Source organism: Anomaloglossus baeobatrachus, chromosome 2 (genome assembly GCF_048569485.1).
Source record: "Anomaloglossus baeobatrachus isolate aAnoBae1 chromosome 2, aAnoBae1.hap1, whole genome shotgun sequence".
NCBI classification, from domain to species: domain Eukaryota; kingdom Metazoa; phylum Chordata; class Amphibia; order Anura; family Aromobatidae; genus Anomaloglossus; species Anomaloglossus baeobatrachus.
In genome coordinates, this window is record NC_134354.1 from 192,901,680 (window position 1) to 192,915,294 (window position 13,615).

The following is a 13,615-nucleotide window of genomic DNA, read 5'->3' on the forward strand; positions in this document are numbered from 1 at the left end:
TTTGCCAGTTATTGCTGGGATTTATCCTGCTTCAGTGATGCCACTCCTGATGCCCTTATTCTGACCTGTTTCGTTTTTTAACCCTGACCCTGTTTGTTCCGTAATCCCTCCTGACTTTGACCCTTCCTAGCCTGTATTTGCATTGAATAACCACCGGGTATCTACTTCAGCTGTTTCCTTGACTATGGTTTTTTGTTGTGATTCTTTCTGTAGTTCTGTCCCTCCTGTTACTGCCGTGGCTAGTTTGGCAACTCTTGCTTTAAGGGTGCTCCTTCAGGCAATGTCCACCACGGGGACACAAGTTGGGTCATTCCATTGGCAGAACAGATCCCTGTATAAGGGTTAAAGTGTGGAGGCTAAGATTTTCTGAGATCTCTTACACAGAATGGATAGCGCCAATTCTGTCTGAAGTAGCCTTTTTGAACTGAAAGCCTCAGACAGACTTAAAAGTTAAATTAATGACTGCCTGTATCTCCTGACAGTTGTGCAAAAATCTATGGGGAATTACAAGCTCAACAGACTTTCAAATTAGTAAATGAAGGTTATAATGCCTTATATGTGTAATAATAATATTATATTAGGGATTTATTACTTATCAGACTCCTCATCCCTTCATCTTAAAAGGGTCCTTCATGGTTTCAGACAATCATCATAGAGCTGACAGTAGGATCTATTGTTGAGGTTGGACAGTGATAATACTGTGCCACCCCCGTGTCAGCAGCCGGGCTGCTCGGATCTGGATCTGTGGTGGCTCGAGGGGCGTCCGGACCCGGGGGTTGTGCGGCCACTCAAATGAAGGGGATATTACAGAGGATTGTAGTTAGAATTCGTCACGCCACCCGTGGTGTGTGGTAATGTGGAGTACTACCGCTGCAATTGGGAGTACCCGAGGGCGATGGATTGGGGCAGCCAGATGTTAAGACCCTCCACGGGTAGGACTCGGTGATGGTGTTCGGGGAGTGCCGTGGGGAGTGAAAGGGGTCACTTGCGTACTCACTCAGTCCAAAAAGCTGACACCGACAACTGGATAAACCACAGTTCTGGATACCGCTGCCACTGAAGGGAGCTAGTTTGGGTCCCGTCCTCGATGGTGCTGCCTGGTGATCTGTGACCTTCCTCCTGGCACTGAGTTCACTTCTTTGTTGGTCCCTGTAGTATAAAACTAGTTGGGTCACGCTCCCCAGTGTGGCTAACTGTGGGAGCTTGCTCTCAGGGTTCACGCTTTGGATTTTCTGGACCGTTTTGGTGGAAAGTCCTATCCCCTCGTTGTGCTAGTACCCCAATTTTGGAGCGGATGGAGAGTGGATCTTGAAGGCTCCGTTCTCGTCGGGTAAATTGTTAAGTTGCCTGAAGCTACTCCCTGACCTAAGGTCCATGTACCCCGTCGTGCCCTGGTCCCAGCCTGGTGATGGTACAAGGCCACCGGCTGTTCTCCTCGACAGTTCCGTGCCCCTTGTCGCGATCCCCTGCAACCGGGGGTCCAGATTCCACTAGGCCCAGACTACCGTCTGCTACCTAGTTGCTTCCAAGGAGCCCGGGTCCTGACCTCCTCTCTCCTTCACTTCCTACACTTCACTGACTTACTCCTGACACTCCTGACCTCCCCTTAACCAACCCCACAAGTGGGCGACCCTATTCCACTCAGGCCGTCCACTGGTGTGTCTGGTGGGTGTGGTGCAGAGTGTACCTGTGACACCCTGGCAAAACCAGGTAGTCACAGAAAGAGTTAAACCTCCCTGGTACCACCTGATCCCACACTCGTACAGTAAAGCAGCCTCACGTCCCCCCGCCCAGTGTAACTAAAGGAGCAGGAGGGGAGGAGTTGAGTCAGTCGGTGGAAGGAGGGAGAGGAGGGCAGACAGGGGTTGTAGCTCCTGTGCTGCAGAGGAATTAAAGAAATGAAAAAGCAGAGTTCGTGGAGCTGAAGTGGAAAGTAGGCTCAGGGGAACCCATAGTGGATCGGGGCAGGGTAGTGGCCCGCCGGTAGTGTGCATGGGATCCCGAACTTGTGCAAAGAGAGGACTTCCCCCGTCCAAAACAGAGAAGGTGATTTTTAGCTGGAGTGCAGGAGAGAGAGATGGCCCTGCTTCTTGTACTGGGTGTGGGATCCGAACACCCCTGTGCCAAAGGCCTACGGACACCGGCAATTTCTGGTTAAGTACTGGACTCTGTGTTTCCTGACCCTACACATGAAAGCAGCCTCATCCAACACCAGGACAACCGAACTGTGAGTCTCCTGCTCCCTGCAATCCCTCTCCCACCACACTGGGCCCTGGAGCATCCATCCCTACCCACGGAGGGTTAACAACATCCATCTGCCAGCCCAACGCCCCCGGGAGTCCCCTTAATGGCAGCGGTGGTACCCCATTTACCCTCGAGACGCCCACAGAAGGAACGGATCTGAGCAGCTTGGCTGCTGAGAGCGAGGCGGTACACCTCAAAATTTGGTGTCACGAACAGGATTCAAACCTATTCACCTACCTGGTGGAAGTGTGCCTTGAATTGGACAGTCAGAGGTGATCCGAGGCCGTAAAACGAAACTAACCAGCCGCACAAGGGAGTGCTGGCAAAAGACCAAGGGGGGCGGGTGAAGAATCTGCAGCATGCAACCAGAACTGTAAAGTGCAGGGACACCAGGACTCTGCAAAATTCCGTTCCTGGACACAAGAATGGCAAGATGTCACAGCAGGCTGCAACCCCGATGACATCTCACCTGGTCCCGAGCATGGCCGCAACGGTGATGACGTCGGCTCCGGCAGTCCGCTCGGCCGCAACGGTGATGACGTCGGCTCCGGCAGTCAGCCCAGCCGCAACGGTGATGACGTCGGCTCCGGCAGTCTGCCCGGCCGCAACAGTGATGATGTCGGCTCCGTCAGTCCGCCTGGCCGCAACGGAGGCAGCCCCCGTCCTGAAATCTCCCCCAGCAGCGCCAGCCGCTCCCAAACACCCGATCCCGGCTGTGGAACAGCGTGGTGCACCTGCCGAGAGGAGGAGCAGGCCACTGAGCGTTGGGGCTCTCGGCAGTTAGCAAGGCCGGTTGTAGCCAGCGCCGAGGGCATCCGTATGGGCCTGGCTCCTGAGCAGGAGGCGGAGCACGGGACCCATGCCCTGTATTGGGAGCGGCAGCAGTTGTAAAAATCTTGTTTTATGGACTGGCAGGAAGGACAGTTTAGCAACGTTGTAAGCAAAAATGCCTCCCCTTAGGGGGATAAAATGTTAATGTTTTACCCGTTTTTCCATTGCAGTTTTCCTGAAAAATAAAAAATGTCAGTGTCTGGACAGCCCGCAGACGGGCTATGTTTAACCAAGGGGGAATGTGATGCCCTGGCAAAACCAGATAGTCACAGAAAGAGTTAAACCTCCCTCGTACCACCTGATCCCACACTGGTACAGTGAAGCAGCTGCTCTCCCCCCCAAAGTGTAGCTAAAGGAGCAGGAGGGGAGGAGTTGAGTCAGTCGTGGAAGGAGGGAGAGGAGTGCAGACAGGGGTTTTAGCTCCTGTGCTGCAGGGGAAGTGAAGCAAAAAGAAAGCTGAGTTCGTGGAGCTGAAGTGGAGAGTAGGCTCAGAGGAACCCGTAGTGGACCGGGGCAGGGTAGTGGCCTGCCGGTAGTGTGCACGGGATCCCGGACTTGTGCAAAGAGAGGACTTCCCCCGTCCAAAACAGAGAAGGTGACTCTTAGCTGGAGTGCAGGAGAGAGAGATGGCCCTGCTTCTTGTACTGGGTGTGGGATCCGAACACCCCCGTAGCAAACGCCTACGGACACCGGCAATTTCTGGTTAAGTACTGGACTCTGTGTTTTCTGACCCTACACATGAAAGCAGCCTCATCCAACACCAGGTCAACCAAACAGTGAGTTTCCTGCTCCCTTGAATCCCTCTCACACCACACTGGGCCCCGGGGCATCCATACCTACCCACGGAGGGTTAACAACATCCAGCTGCCAGCCCAACTCTCCTGGGAGTCCCCTTAATGGCAATGGTGGTACCCCATTTACCACATACCATGGGTGGCATCACGTACAAACTTTCCAAAATCCCATACACCATAACCTCCTTTTCAATTGAAGTGACCACGAGACCCCCGGGTCCGGAGACCCTCGAGCCACCCACAGAAGGACCGAATCCGAGCAGCTCTGCTGCTGAGAGTGGGGCGGTACATACCTAGGATTTTATTAGCTGTTGTAGGCAACGCCATATAGTTGGGGACCCTAAACCAAGGAGGAGGTGGAAAATGCACGGGAGGGCAGACTGTACAATACCCTGTGACGACCTGATAGTCCAGGGACGTCACAATACAATATTCCAAAGAAGTATACAACAGTTAAAGAAACTGAATCTAAAGTAAACTTTGGAGTCACTGGGGTTGTGCACAGCATTACCAGTGGTTGCAATTTAAACAGTAAATATAGTATACTTTTATATTTTCCATTTAGTCACTTGCTAGAATATAACAAAATCGGAAAACCCCTTTCAAAACAAGTAGTAATGTTCCAGTGAATTGACTTCTAGGTGGTTTCTCACAGTCTTGGTCTGACTACCCAGAGCACAGCATAATTCAGTTAGTACACAAATGTCGCTGTTGCAATCAGTCAATACTCTTGTTTCTTCCATTATCCGCTTCCTCTTTACACAGGAAATATACAGTTATCACACAAAGAAGATCTTATAGCAGTAAATGAAGCAGCCGTTTACTGGATGTAACTCATTTCTCAAGATTTAAAGGTAAGATGACTTAATTAGAATATTCGTTTATGTCGCATTTATTCGGTGTTAAGAGATCTGCATCTAACTCAAAATATGTAAGTAAATAAGGTTTTAATAAATGTATATCTCTGCAAACTAGATGTTAAATTATTTTATACTAATAGCATTCAAGTTTCAGCACTGACATGTTTTGAACACTATTATTACATTTTCTTGGTTGGTCTTCATAGGGTGGTTTAGATGCATTTTGTAAACTTATATTCACATTTCAGGCTGATACAGGGACCCTGAAACTATTATACAGATTCAGATCAGTTAGTTGATATTGATTTGTAATTATGTAGACCTTGTTTCCATTCTGTGGTATGCAGAAGTCAGGGTGGACTTCTGATGTCTCTAGGGGAACTTGTTCTGCGCTCATATTATGCTTTTGATAGGCAGGATCATCTTGTACATTGTTTCCCAAACTCTTGTTCTCACTGCACCAAAAAAAGTTGATGTTTTCAGAATTTCTTTAGTATTCACAGGGGGTAGAATTATTACACTGGTCTACATTTGAAAAAAAAAATTGTATTTTTGCTGATTTTACCCAAATGAGAAAGGTACTGATTCCAGATATGAAATAAAAAAACAATGTGCATTATGAAACGTTTGTCAGATATTAGAAATTTTTGATGAAAGGTTTTAATGCAGACTATCAGGGGTAATAGGAAATTCTGAACAATAGCATGTAATATACTGTATTTTTTACATAAACACCAAATTTCAGCCTATGTACTGATTAGGGGGGCATATATATGTATGTAAAAATATCCAATTTAAATATAAATCCTACCACCCCCTACTCAGAAATAGCCATGGGTATACTGGTTCAAAGTATGAAATACAAAACCAATTCACAAAATTGAACCAAAACAAAACATAATAAAATATATAATCTTTAGTATGAAACAGAAAGTTTTTAAAAGATTGAGATGTAGTAACACAAAAACTACACCATAATCTTTTAAAAACTTTCTATTTCATAATAAAGATTATGTATTTTATTCTGTTTTGTTTTGGTTCAATTTTGTGAATTGGTTTTGTATTTATTTCATGCAAAAAACGAGTTTATCGTCTAACCAAGAGAGCAATAGTTGTGAGATATTTTGTCTTTTTGGATGCTCTGGAATAGTTATGATCAAGGTTGTCATGCTGTAAACATCAGCAGTAGTCGGCCATCATGTGTGTGTTCCATCTGCCTTCATATCTATGTTACATGGCCCTGATGTCTTGTTGAAACACAAACCTTTACAATAAAGTTAAATTTGCTGCAACCTGTAAACCTCTTGAATGACTCAATGCTACCTTTTGTTTTCACACAGCTTATATAGCCATAGCATTCGGACATTGGCAGTTTTTAACTGCTTATTAAGCAGTCTTCCTATTAGTTATACCAATTGCATATTCAGTATTTCTTTTTGTGGATTCATCATATCTAAAAAAAATGTACATGACTCGAGGAAATGGATGTGATTTTAGAATTCAGCAGACCAAAATTCATAAAGATCACGTTATCTTGTTGTCAGCAAAATTGATGTAGAGCAGTGTTATCAATGTATTAGAACTTGTCACAGGTTCTCTCACCTGTGCAATACTGAGGAAATCCTGAAAACACTATCTGTTGGTGGAACATGAGATCTAAAGATTTGGAAATATTGATCTCGAGTATGATTGTAGGTTTTGGCTTGGGAAAAAAACTAATGTAGACAGCATCTGATAGAAGATAGTCTTGGTGAAGCACTATGAATCAGTTACATGAATACTGTCTCCATCAGAGGCGGACGTACGGTATGATTGGTGCAACCTGTGTGGCCGCAAGAAGTTGGGGTGCCCATTTCTACTTCCAAAACAGGTGGAATTGTGTATGATGATGAAATATTGGACTGAAAAGGGCCCATATACTGTTCTTGCACAGGGGCCCTTTTTTGTCTATGTCCGCCAGTGTTCTCCATTGTGTACATTAAGCATCATAATGTAATAGTGGGTATAAAGCAGATGGCACAATCGTGTAAAATAAATCCACTATTGTTTGTGGGTTGACAGCATGCTGCTCGTGTTCAAGTCAGTTTATTACTGGGTCTACCCAATGTTATCACATTAGTCTAACTTTGCTGCATTTAATGTCATAAATTCCTAATATAAAGGCTCCGACTTTTTTGAAGGTGTAGTCTAAACTTCTTAAATGTTTAAAATTGCAAGTGCTTGTAAAAACAAACAACTTGGCAATTTACCTTCTATTGAATAAGTTTTACGTTCTCAAGAACTGAAGAATTTCTAACTCTATAGTTTACTGTTTGTTGCCTTGGTTACCATCCACTTCTGCAGTCTATCGGAGGTGGCCATTAGAGATGGCTGTAGTGCTTCCAAATACTGCTCAGGAGTTGGTTGGATCTCTGGATTCAGCTAGTTTGAGTACTCCTGCACTCCTCCGATGCTGTAGTGGTAAACGGTCTCTGCTTGCAGCTTGGGGAGTGCACACTTTTGGACAGAGGTGCAGCCATGCCTCTGGTCTGACTGTCATTCAGTACAAGCGCATCCTTACAGCAAGCAGAAATCTGGGAGGTAAAGGAGCAGCTCACTCCTGAAGGTAGAAGATGAGATCAATTTCTTACTAGATATTCATTCCTTTTAAACATCATGTATTGTATCGTAAAACACAATCATTATCTAGCTGCTCCATATTAACTTTGAAAAATACTTCTACCTCCCCAAAAAATTTGGACAGGTCACTACGGCCAACTAAGAAGGCACCACATGACACATCTATTAGGCAGACGCCAGAGCTTGTTCAAGCCCGGGAGCTTCTATTTACACCTTCATGTACTGTCTTTCTCTATCTCCCACCAGCCATTTTAATGATGGGGCTATTGTTGCTGTATTACATTAATTTGGTTAGTCTGCATCATCGTTGAAGGTTGGCTGCTTATAGGAAAAACAACAAGTATTACTAAAGCCTGCTTTACACCTTGCAATTACGCATACGATATCGTATGCGATCGTACCCACCCCCATCGTATGTGCGGCACGTTCAATTTGTTGACCGTGTCGCACAAACGATTATTTGCCGTCACACGTACTTACCCTTCCATACGACCTCGATGTGGGTGGTGAACATCCACTTCCTGGAGTGGGAGGCACATTCGGCGTCACAGCGACGTCACGCGGCAGCCGGCCAATAGAAGCGGAGGGGCGGAGATGAGCGGGACGTAAACATTCCGCCCACCTCCTTCCTTCCGCATTGCCGGCGGGAGCCGCGGGACGCAGGTAAGATCTGTTCATCGTTCCCGGGGTGTCACACACTGCGATGTGTGCTACCTCGGGAACATTGAACAACCCGACGTACAATTTTTAGCTATTGAACGACGTACATGCAATGAACGGTTTATCGTTCAATCGCAATCGCACGCAGGTTTTACACGCTACAATATTACTCACGATGCCGGATGTACGTCACTTACGACGTGACCCCGCCGACACATCGTAAGATTTATTGTAGCGTGTAAAGCCCGCTTTAGTCCTCCTGGGGAAAAAAAATTATTTATTTGAGACCTTAAACTGATGGTTCTCTACTTTAAAAGTACCACTCCTGTGGAAGGGGGGTTTCACAGCTAGAGTGGTGCTTTAATGGGTTATTTCCATCTCCAAGATCCTCTCTCAATAATGTAGTAGGCATAATAATACTAATAATTGTAATAATAATAAGATTAATATTAGCAAACACCTCCAATTAGAAATGTAGTATACTTCTCCTGATATAGCCATGGCTCCTAAGTCATGTCCAGGGTATTACAGCTTAGGTATCCATGGTTGTTAGCGTATATATTGGTACCAGTTTTGAATATAACTTTCTGATCACATTTTATATTTTTTTGGGAAGATGACTTGGCCAAAAACACCAAATCTGACAGTTCTTTGCATACTTTGTTTTCTTGCAGCATTCATTGTGCAGGGTAAATAACAGTATAGCTGTGTAACTAGTAGTAGGTTGTCCACTACTTTGACATTGATGGCCTATCCTTAAGCGGGCTTTACACGCTATGATATCGTTAATGAATTATCGTCGGGGTCACGGTATTTGTGACGCACATCTGGCGTCATTAACGATATCGCAATGTGTGACACTTATGAGCGACCTTAAACAATCGCAAAAGTGTTAAAAATCATTTGTCGCGAAGAGGTTGTCCTGTAATAAAAAAATGTTTTCTGCTTATTAGCGATGTTGTTCGTCATTCCTGCGGCAGCACACATCGCTGTGTGTGACACCGCAGGAACAACGAACATCTCCTTACCTGCCTCCACCGGCAATGAGGAAGGAAGGAGGTGGGTGGGATGTTACTTCCAGCTCATCTCCGCCCCTCAGCTTCTATTGGACGCCTGCCGTGTGATGTTACTGTGATGCCGCATGAACTGCCCCCTTAGAAAGGAGGCGGTTCGCTGGCCAGAGCAACGTTGCAGGGCAGGTAAGTGCGTGTGACGGGGTTAAGTGAGGTTGTGCACCACAGGCAGCGATTTGCTCGTGTCGCACAACCAACGGGGGCGAGTACGATCGCTTGCGATCTCGCTAGCGAGATCGCAGCGTGTAAAGCCCGATTTAGGCTAGGTCATCAACGTCTGATCAGTCGGGATCCGACACCCAACACCCCGATTACTTGTTTTCGGTGTCGGTGGTAGCAGCCTGTAGCCGGAAATGCTCAGTTATGGAGTTGCCCTGTCTTCTGAAAACGGCCATGGGCGAGTTCTATACATCTGCCTGCTATTCACATCACCCGAAGGCAGATGTGCAGTAACTGGCTGTGGCCACTATTGTTTTTTTTTTCGCCATGAGCTGATATTTTTACGGATACCATTTTGAGGTAGATACGATGTTTTTAGCACCTTTTCTTACATTTTATTGCAGTGCTGCATCAGCCCAAAAAAGTGTAATTCTTGAGTTTTTACACATTTTATTCATTACACTGTTTACCGGTCAGATTAATTTATTTTAGATTTTGATAGATTTGACATTTTTAAACTGAGCATACAAAATATTTTTATTTTTTTATATTCAATGGGAAAGGGATGGTAATTTGAACTTTTTATTCTCCATATACTTTAAATCTTTTTTCTCTTTTTTTTATCAGATTTAATAATTCCCTTAGGGAACTTAAAGCTACAATTGGCCAATCATTCGTGGTATCCAGAGAAGTGCAGCAGCACTGCTCTGTATTGCCTAAATAATGATCTTCTATGAATGTCGACCACGAACTGGTGTTCACAGGAGTATCGTAATGACTGGCATGGGGTTCATCAGCAGATCCACGGTTGTCATGACAATCCATCTGTGTCCTGTGATTACATCATGGGTGCACCGATAGGCAGGAGGAATGACAGATGTTAAATCCCTCTGTTAAAGCTTGACAGTGGGATATAACAGGTTAACAGGTTAACAACTGCTAGCGGATCTCTGATTTAATCAGCCAACATGTGGTAGGAAAGATGCAGGCTCGGCGTGCGAGCCCTCAGCAAAGTAAGGGAGCAGTCATATGAAGTAACTGTATGTCCTATATCAGTGAGGGATTAAACTAACTCCTGAATATAATATTTTAAGTAATCAATTTATTGCATATCTGATCTTTCATACTTTCATAGCTCAGGCGGAAAAACTGTGGAGGAGAAAAGCGCAAAATAGGGTCTTATCTGGTGGATGAGGGGATACACGTGAAAAGACAGGTACTCACCTGTTCCGGCTGTGACAGGCACAACTCATATGCGAGCAGATTATGCGGTAGTGGTCAGCAGCAGCTCCGATGGAGAAATGTAGATCACAAGATGGGTGAGAGAAAAACCGGGTTAAATGCTGCGCTAGAAAACCACGATTCCAAGGGATATGATGAAATCCTTTCCTTTATTGGCACGAGTCAACGCGTTTCGAAGGCATAGCCGCCTTCTTCATCAGGACAAGACAGTACAAGAAAAGAACAGCAAGTTCTTTTCTTGTACTGTCTTGTCCTGATGAAGAAGGCGGCTATGCCTTCGAAACGCGTTGACTCGTGCCAATAAAGGAAAGGATTTCATCATATCCCTTGGAATCGTGGTTTTCTAGCGCAATACTTTCATAGCTATTACAGCTCCAAATCCCTTCTCTACTTGTAAGAGTGGTGGCCTATTGCTGTCATGTTCCTGCCCCTGAATTCACCAATATGTTATATGAACTATGAATGTGTGGGTCGTAATGTACTGTGATGTCTTGTAATGTGCTCCTGTATAGTATACAGTATAACCCATGATATCTAATGCACAGCACTTGTGTATGAAATTACCTGACCATATGGTAAGCAACAGTTAAGTGTTGGGACTAATCCACAATGAGAAGAGCTAGTCGATAGGGTAAGAGACGGTTCATTATAGAAGATTCAGTTCAGTTGAGCTCAAGAGTGAAAATCTAGTGAGCGACAGTTACAGATGGATAGTCTGTAGATTGTGAAGTCACATACAGTGGGCAGCTTGTGTCAGCAACGAGAAGAAAGGAAACTGGAGATGAGATGGCATGAACCTGACAGTTCACTGAGACACAGAGTGGAAACAGCATTGAAACAAGAGACCGATCCTCAAAAGGAATGGCCCAAGACAATAGCAGCCAGAGAACAGGACTCTAGTGCCTGGCCCATTAGCCGTCAAGGTTACATGTTTATCATAACAGGCGTGTGGCTGAAGTTGCCTGTGTGATGACTCAGCATCTGGTAACTTGTTGAAGAGGGTTGAACTATTCTTAATTAGGCCATATGTATTGATGTATTGTTCCTTTGTTCAGTAAATAAAGATAAATCAGCCATTACTTCATGTCAGACTGACCGGAGCCCTTTTGTCTGCTAATTTTTTGGATTGCCTCCTAAGGGCAGATTGCCTCAGCCCCCTTTGATTACATTATTCAGAGGACAATTCTGAAGTTGGATTGAACTAGCAATCAATGAAAGAATAGCCATCTCCCAGCAATCCTGTAACACAATACCCTAAAATGAAATCTGAGCGGTGTGAAAAGGACCTTGCTCCTGTCACCATGATCATTCTACAGGACTTCATATTAAGAGACATATTAAGAACCATAGTTCTACCTGGAAGATTATAGAACTGTTTTACTGTACACCAATGAGCCCTCAAAATCTATTGTATAACCTAGGTTGGGACAATCTGGTCACCTGGCTACATACCTTGCCATACTAAGTCAACTTCCTAAGCTTGCCACTATCTCCTCTCAGTGGGTGTATGCCAAAAGCACGGTGCTGCGGGCTGGGATATTTGGCCCTGGAAGCCCCAAAATCACATTGATTCTAATTACTGGTGAGCCAGCGGAAGGCTGTTCTTGCTGGAAAGGTGCAATATGCTTTTAACTGTTGTTTACTCAATAAATCTTCCTAATGTGAGGTTTCCTCACCCTGTGTTGTCTGAGTAGTGTTCTGCCTACAGGGAATGGCTGCGAGCATTCAGTGGGATTACCCTTGGTCCGTGCAGTCTTTCTAAAGACAGCCAAGCTAGTGGACAAGAGCACCCACTGACTCTCGTGTCTTCACAACCTAACCAAGCGGATTCTCCCCAAGCTTCACTGACCATGGTAACAGGACACTTGATCTTCACCCTTGTTAGGAGACTAGACATGGAGCCACTGCACGGAAATTTGACTGTCACGGGTGGTACTCTATCATTAAACTGGATTTTTCTGGAACTCACAGGATATGTAAGATCTGATACAACCCCATGGGAACTAATACAGTGTCTGATTATGCCTTGTAGAAGTGTAATGTGCTGGAAGATATGTGCCTGCTATCTGAAATGGGAAATTGGCACAAAGAATGAATTGAGTAAAAAGTTGGTTTTTTTAAACAAACTATTAAGGGTACTTTACACGCTGCGATATCGGTACCGATATCGCTAGCGAGCGCACCCGCACCCGTCGGTTGTGTGTCACGGGCAAATCGCTGCCCGTGTCGCACAACGTCGCTAACACCCATCACACATACTTACCTGCCTAGCGACGTCGCTGTTGCCGGCGAACCGCCTCCTTTCTAAGGGGGCGGTTCATTCAGCGTCACAGCAACATCACTATGCGGCCGCCCAATAGAAGCGGAGGGGCGGAGATGAGCGGAACTAACATTCTGCCCACCTCCTTCCTCATTACCGGCAGCTGCAGGTGCGATGTTGTTCCTCGTTCCTGTGGTGTCATACATAGAGATGTGTGCTGCCGCAGGAACGACAAACAACATTGCTACTGACCAGACAATGATAAATGGTAAGTGAACGACCTCTCGCAGACAAATGATTTTTGCCTCTTTTGCGATCGTTTAAGGTCGCTCATACGTGTTACACGATGTGCGTCACAAACACCGTGACCCCGACAATATATTGTTAGCAATGTCGCAGCGTGTAAATGGCGCTTAAGTCTCCTGAGTACAAGTCGTGATTGGATCCTGACCAGCTGACATCAGTGGCAGTATGCGGCCTGCATGGGTTCACAGCCCACACTACACAAGTCCACACCTAGGCAGGATCGGCTTTACCATTTAGCGTGGCGGGATGTTCAGAGTCAATCACTCACCCATGACTATCACTCCGCGACACTCTATACACTTATAGAATTAAACAAGTGTTTTGGTTAAAAAAATATTTAGATGTGTATTAATGATACATGTGCACAACTAGCATAAAATATAACACATTTTAAGACAGTCTAACTAATTAGACATTTTAAATAAATTCTTTACAATCATTTGAGTAATCATGTGATCTTAAAGTCAACTCATCAGAAACATTAATCGCCCCAAATCATTAATATGACTGTAAAGCCTTTTACAAGATAAGCCAGTCGATCCCATAATGACTGTAAAGTGCTACTTC

The 13,615-nt window shown here is 45.1% G+C and overlaps 1 protein-coding gene across 2 annotated transcripts in view; it reads left to right on the top strand.

Moving 5' to 3' along the window:
• The first annotated feature begins 4,653 nt into the window (after nt 1–4,653).
• Nucleotides 4,654–13,615, top strand: part of CD53 (CD53 molecule) — a 75,447-nt gene continuing 66,485 nt past the window's right edge. Inside the window, exon 1 of one of the 2 annotated variants that reach the window (XM_075335569.1) lies at nt 4,654–4,723. The gene's annotated coding sequence lies outside the window, so the exon portion shown is untranslated. Of the gene's footprint in view, nt 4,724–7,311; nt 7,335–13,615 lie in introns of those variants that run through there. The other variant, XM_075335571.1, reaches the window with a different exon arrangement.